The sequence below is a fragment of the Pogona vitticeps genome, chromosome 2, assembly GCF_051106095.1.
Source record: "Pogona vitticeps strain Pit_001003342236 chromosome 2, PviZW2.1, whole genome shotgun sequence".
In the NCBI taxonomy this organism is placed as follows: Eukaryota; Metazoa; Chordata; class Lepidosauria; order Squamata; family Agamidae; genus Pogona; species Pogona vitticeps.
The window spans coordinates 211198894-211206035 of NC_135784.1; the positions used below are offsets into that span (position 1 = coordinate 211198894).

Below are 7142 nucleotides of genomic sequence, written 5' to 3' on the forward strand. Positions count from 1 at the left end.
TAATAATGGAACATATTTCTCAACAGACACAGTGTCTGCCTTCTCTAATGTTCAAAGCCATACTTCTTTCAGTGGTGGCTGCTCTTTGTCCCACCTGAAAAATGACAGGCCACACAGCACCAATTAGCAGCTGCCCGAAGCAAAATAATAGAGATTAGAAAGGTGGTCCGTACAACAAGTTACTATGAAATGGGCCAAATTTAATTATGTTTTGCCCCCACTCCCATCATGTGTACAATATATACATCAGCGACACATCTTGTGAACTATTTACACTGGTGGCAGAAAAATCATGGCATCCAACTGACATGGTGATTGCTATATTGTATGCAACTCCATTTATCCTAAATATATTTTTCATACTGCAGTGGTTCATGAGATTTAGTTTTCAGTGATTTTTATTTAGTGGATTGGGGGCTAGGTTTTGGGCAAGGGTGAGAAATTCTGTTGGGTCCATGGGCCATCTTTATGCCCTTGGAATCTTCTGTGGGCAGCAAGGACCACCAAACCAATGCTAAATAATAAAAAGAGCAAAACTGGAAATAGTCAGAAGTCTGTTTCCAGTCTGGAAAAGTGTGTGTATGTTTTACTGTTAAATGGTGTGAGATAGGTTGTGATCTATTTAAAATGGGAACTACCGGTACATCCCCTGGAGGCTACAAGTAATGGCAAGACACTTTTTTTCTAGTGGGAAAAAATCATGGGTCATCAAATTTGTCTAAGGCTACCTTTAGTTCACTTGTCTTTGGCCCAATTGCTATGATGTGAAAAACTTTCAGTATTAATTTTACCCCTTTCCCCCAAATCTCATTTACATGCTTGACCCAGTCTTTCTTTGAATCAGGTTGTGAGACTCCTCTTTCTTTCCACATGAAAACCGGCAAATTTCCATAACAAGATGATCTTTGCACTCCCAGCAACTCTTGAGAAGTGCAAACGTCATACTTTTTATGAGATTCTCAAATCTAATAGAATGTTTTCATATATCCAGATATGAACATCTTAAATATGTATTTAAAAAACCAGTCTGTCAGCAGAGGGAGAATTTTAAGAAATAATATAAACAACAATACCAACAGACTACTGAGCCAAACTGGTATCAGATTCCCCAACTTGAGCAAACTTGATTCCCCAGTTATGAGCAAATGGCACACTGAGCAAAAAATATCTTCTCACCAATGAAAGATTCTTAAAAATGATTGCTTTATATTTTGCAATAACTTAACCACATCTAGAGCACACAAAATAATGAAAATGACAAAAATACTTTATTCATTAAATTATATGTACTCAAAAGAAAATGGGGAACCAATGCTCACAAAAAGAACATGTGATTATCATTTATTTTCTGAGAGAAGATATTGTACATTTTACACAAACCTGCATTCCTAAGGTTTGATGACTACTGAGGGGATCCTGCATATACTGCATTTCAATAGTCTAGCACTGTGATTACAAAACCCATCAACTCTAGTCGCTGTAATCTCATCAAGTTAAGAGAGGCATCTACTAACCATAACTACTTCAGGCTCATTAAGGCTCACCTTCAATTAACTGCTATCAAAATGGCAGCCCAGCCAGAAACATCAGCATTGCAAGACCCAGGCCAGATGAAAACCAGACATAATTGAGTTACATCAGCAAACAATTTTTAAGAAACTGTTCTAAGATTTCTTGCATTCGCATTAAACTATGTGCTCACTCTGTGACCCTTGGCCTCCTGAATGAAGACAGTAATCACAAACAGGAGTGAGAATTATTCCTTGTGAAGTATTTAGAAACCAGCAATTAAAAAGCTACAACTGACAATCTGCAGTTGGGAGAAACAAATGCTAATGAACACACCATATGTGCCACTTTGACTCTATTTTTTTCTTCCTTCATTTTAGAGAAAGAATTTTTTTGGGTCCTTCACTTTTTTCCTGACATATACTATAGCTGGTTATACCTTCTATGTCTCCAAAACAATGAACATAAGCACATGAAACTGGACACAGGACTGCACTCTAGACTGCTAACATTTTTGCAGTTCTGTGTTCAGTTACATCTTATCTTCCTGAAATTCTCTTCCTTGCCCACTGCATTTTAAAAGTTTCACTGAGTGATGCTGACGTAGATGGGTCTTTCTCTGTTGCGCAAGAGAAAAGGGAGGAATAGAGAAAAGAATTTATGGAAAGCCTTAAACTAGTCTAGAATCTGTGACGTCCTTAATGCTGTTTAAAGAAATATGCTTCATTCAGTCCATAGAGACCCTATTGGTTTGACAACAATGCTAATTATAATCTAAAATATTTCTCAAAAAAACCCAAGACGCAGCAGCTTGTGGATATGCAGTGTTTCAAACACATTTCATCCTCAGTCTATACACATTCAACTGATTTTTGATCTAAGGTTACCTCATGGAAAATGAATCTTGGAAATCTTTAAGATTCTACTCTTTCTTCCACATACTACAATTGGTACATTTTATTAAAGAAACCAAAAATGCCACAAAAACAAACTTTTGAGGGTCTTTGGGCATTATGGCTGATTCTAACAGAAATGCTGTCCAGCTAAAGATATTGGTCCTTCTCTCCCAATAAAAAAAAAAAGATGAAAGCCTTCATATATTTATTTGGAAGTAAACTCCATTATGTTCTGTGGGGATTTCTTCTGTGAGTAACCACCCTTATGACAGGATTCAATTCCATCTCACTTAGAGGAGACACTGGTATTACTTTGGGTAAACTGCCACTTCCCAAGCTTCTGAATGAGGCATATTATGCAAATACATTCCAAGATGGCTTCAGACAGGATGATGGGCTGAGATCAACGGACTCTCTATGCCACATATACAGGTAACAGGTGGCATTTTTGTTCTGCTAGGTATCCTGCAGCTTTCAGCACTACTCACCATGAGGGTCATCTGAGTCATCAGTCCAGGGTTAGACTTGGAGGTGCTATTTTAAAGTGGCTCTATACCCTCCACATCCTGAAGCTGAGGCTCCAATACTTTGGCCATCTGATGAGAAGAGAAGGCTCCGTGGAAAAGACCCTGATGTTGGGAAAATGTGAAGACAGGAGGAGAAGGGGACGACAGAGGACAAGATGGCTGGACAGTGTCACTGAAGCTACCAACATGAATTTGACCGAACTACAGGAGGCAGTGGAAGACAGAAGGGCCTGGCATGCTCTGGTCCATGGGGTCACGAAGAGTCAGACACAACTTAAGTGACTAAACAACACCTTCTCAGAGGAGTAACTGCAGAAGATGGAACTGTTGTGGAGCTGAACTCATGTCTGACACTGTGAAGCAGAGATGTGAATCTCCCAGCACCTAGTTCTCCAAGATGTGAAAAAACATCACTTTTCTTCTCATGATAAGATTCCTCTTAACATGATTTCTCTGCACTCTTCCCTGCCCCCCCAGCCAGTAATCTCACAAGAAATCTTATAAGAGTACTGTACTATGAACTTTTGTGGGGGAGAGGTCCTCAAAGAAACACCAAAATATGCAGAATTTTTACAAATCCTGCCCAGAATGGCATTCTTCCTCTGAAAGATTCATTTTTCATGAGCCAAAAGACAGAGAGAAGTCTCAGAAGAGTTTCTCAAGTGAGATTTGGCAAAACTGCAGACAATGAGAAATGTCACAAATAATTGTCACAATCCTCCTGTGAATAATGGTCTATGATATACTTTAAGATTCTGTTTCATCTTCTATGCTATTTAGCATATACTTGAACCACTGGAAGAGTACAGTGGACCCTCTTCTTACGGAATTAATCTGTATTGGAACGGTGGCTGCAGGTCGAAAAGTCTGTAGGTTGAGCCTCCATTGACCTACAATGCATTGAAAACTGATTAATCCCATAACTGGCCATTTTTGTTCTATTTTTGTTCCATTTTGGTTTTTTTCTGATCTGTAGGTCGATTCTTTGGCTGCGAGTCGAATCGAAATTTTACGGCCAGAGAAGTCTGTAACTCGAAAAGTCTGTAAGTCGAGCCGTCTGTAAGTCAAGGGTCCACTGTATGGAGGTTCACTGATATCAATACGGCATAAATACACCAACAATACCCAATTCTTTCATTTCCATCTAAATCCAATGAAGATGTTCTTGTTTTACATCAGAATCAGATGTCATTAAGTAGGGAGCACCTGAAGATCAACCCAAACAAGACAGAGATGTCCTCAATTTGTCACATGCACAAGAGAGATGAAGGATTCATCTTGTGCTGTTTAGGACTATATTCCCCCTGAAGACTCAAGTTCAAAAGATTTGAGTATATTCATGGATTCACCCTGAATACATACATTTTGTAAGCAAAGAGTATATTTTCCGCCAGTGCTTCATCTTAGAGACACTAGAAATGGCAATGAGAGAACACATACTTTTGTTGCATACCATTTAGACTACTACAACTCATTCAACATGAGTTGAATCTAGAAAAATGTTTGAAAATGTCAGTTGATCCAAAATGTCCCTAGACTTTTGAGCAAGCGCAGATACAGAGAACACATGACTTGCTTGTTATATTTTCACTGGTTAACCTGTCCGTTTACAACTACAATTTTTTTACAGCCCTATCTGATCTTGCCAAGGTCTTTGATCCTAGGAAGAGGCCTTTCCTTCAGTCCTACCATGATCAGACACCCTTCTGGTGTAAACATAAGAGAGGGCCCTCCCTTGAAGCAGTTAGCTCACTTTCAGCAGTCCTAGCACCAGCAGACAAATGTATTTTTACTTTGACAATGTTGGAAGGAAGAGGGGTTAACTGCTTGAATACTAGTTCTTTTATTGCTGCATTTTTAATTGATTGGCTTTACTATTTAATTCATACTTTATTTTTAGTTATGAATTTTAGTGTTCTTAGTAGCCTTGACCACGTGAAATGGATTGAAATGTAATATATAAGTGAGCACGGTTACAACTGGGCTGCTTATGTAGAAAAGATCTTTGAATCCAGTGCTAAAACAGAACTACTGTCACAGAACACAATCCACCCACAGACATTCATTACCAGGAGGTGGAAAATCAACCGTTTTGCAACTTTTCAACCACTCTCTTGACTTGCATAAAAAGTGATTTTTAACCCCGCTAAATATTTCACTCTCTAGAAAACAATGCTGTTCAGGAAGGTGGCAGTTCAAGGGTTAAATCTCTAGTCTTTCAAGCATTCAACACCTTAGCTTAGGATGGAAGTTGTAAGTCCAGGGCGTCTTCACTCTTCAAACATGGAAATATCCAATGCCTTCCAGAAAAGCAGAAAAATGCAAATACTTGAAATCGTCGGGAGGTTAAGAAATGATACCAGTTTCTGAAAGGAATACAGTTGTAGTTCCGCTATCACAACGATTTTAGAAAAGAATTTTTGTTTGCCATGCACCACACAACAGCTATCTTAAGATTAAAGCAAATCACCCGATAAACATCAGCTGAACCAGAAAAAGTGCGCCTAAAGGCAAGGACAGTGACAAAAGTTCTGCGTTTAATTTCCATTAATATCGTCGAGAAATGAAGGCTAGCAAATCTCAGGAGCCCAACAAAGTTAAAAGCCAGAGACATGTCTGCGTGGAGGCAAGAAAAGCCAACGAGGCAAAAAAAAAAAAAAGTTCCCTTTTTCTGCAGCCTTTTCATGCCTTAAGAGAAGACGCACGACCAGGAAAGTTTTAAAACAGAGAAATGCCTTGAGGCGAGAAACAGACGAAACATACATACATAATAATAAGAATCAGAAATATACATACACGACACCCAGATCGTACTGAAAGAAAAAAAAGGGAGGGATCGTCCGCAACTCTTTTTGAGTCACATCATCAGGGGAGGGAGGGAAGAAAGTTGGAGGTTTTGCTAGGAACCGACGCCTGGAAAAGCAATCTTGCTTACGGAACAAATTGGCCAAGAGAAACGTGTAAAAGAAACCGAATGCAGTGCGGCTCAAAGGAAGGGGGGGGGGGGAGCAAAGGGCAGAGGAAAGGAAGCAATCCTCGGGAGAAAGGCCACCGCTCCCCGTCCCCCAACCCAATTACCTGGGCCAGGCGTCGTCTCCCCGCTCCAAGCTCCTGCTACTGCCACCCCACGGAATCGCGGCTCCCGCAGCCCGTCAGACCGACCCAAAGGGGTCTTCCCGCCCTCGCCGCCGCTGCTGCCGCCGCCACCTTTTCCAGCCAGCCGCCTGCTGGTGTGCCTCTTCCCAAGTTGGCGGGCTCCAGTCATTCACTTTGCTGTGGGGCAGCGGGGAGGCGGCGGCGGCGGAGGCGCCGTCAGCAACACCATCCTTTGCCCAGCGCCGCTCCAGGGAGGAGGCAAAAGCAGGGTCTGTGGCGGGGGAGGGAGCGCTGCTTTCCCCATATAATGAGACGGTGAGGCTGCTGCAACTCCTGAAGAGCAGCAGAGGGAGGGCGGCGGGAGCACCAGCAGCGAAGGGAAAGCTGTGGGGCACCGTCAGCGCCCTGCCGCAGCCACCGGTCTGGCTGACGGTGGGAGTCGGTGGGTGTGGACCGGTGGGTGGGGTGCGCGCTTCCCGCTCCCTCCTCCGTCCCACCTGGCCTCTGGCCACCGCTTCGATAGCTTACCCTTCCGTCCCGCGGGCAGGTCTTGAGAGCAATGTCTTCGCCTTCTCGCGCCCTTCAGCATTTGGCGCCTTTTCTCACCTGCCTGCCGCGCACTCCGTGCACAAATGGCGTCTTGCCTTGCCCCCTAAGAGAGCCGGGCCTCTTCGCGCGCGCCTTCCCCCCCCCACCCCGAATCGCGTGGCGCGGTTCTTCCTTGTAGGCTTCGAACATACCTACTGTCACCCCCTTACCCCCCACCCCCGAAAGGCTGTGTTCGCCCTCCACAACCCTTCCTCTGCTAACTTCTCCTCCAGCCGCCTTAGCTGGCACTAGAGAAAAAAATAGGAGGTTGGGGGAGGGAGTGGCAAAGCCATTGCTCGAGCAGGAGTTGTACAGGATATCGTTAATAAAAAGCAGGCACGTTACTAGGGCGGGTATAGTAAACATCGACTCTTGACTGAAAGCTGGAGGAATGAATGCTGTAGTGGGAAATAATTCGGCGCTAATGTGTGCGGCCTCTTGGAATGGGAATGCAAAGGTGGCCACTCACATCATCAAAAAGAAGAACAGGCCATCAGTGAAGAAGTCAAAACGTACCGATTTGCAT

At 43.0% G+C, this 7142-nt stretch overlaps 1 protein-coding gene across 4 annotated transcripts in view; it reads right to left on the reverse strand.

Moving 5' to 3' along the window:
* The window catches only part of LPAR1 (lysophosphatidic acid receptor 1), a 68573-nt gene extending 61805 nt beyond the window's left edge, over nt 1-6768 (reverse strand). The window contains exon 1 of one of the 4 annotated variants that reach the window (XM_020791130.3): nt 6557-6768. The gene's annotated coding sequence lies outside the window, so the exon portion shown is untranslated. Of the gene's footprint in view, nt 1-2893; nt 5705-5728; nt 5983-6010; nt 6476-6556 lie in introns of those variants that run through there. The other 3 variants (XM_020791129.3, XM_020791131.3, XM_072992022.2) reach the window with 3 other exon arrangements.
* Nucleotides 6769-7142: the final 374 nt, after the last annotated feature.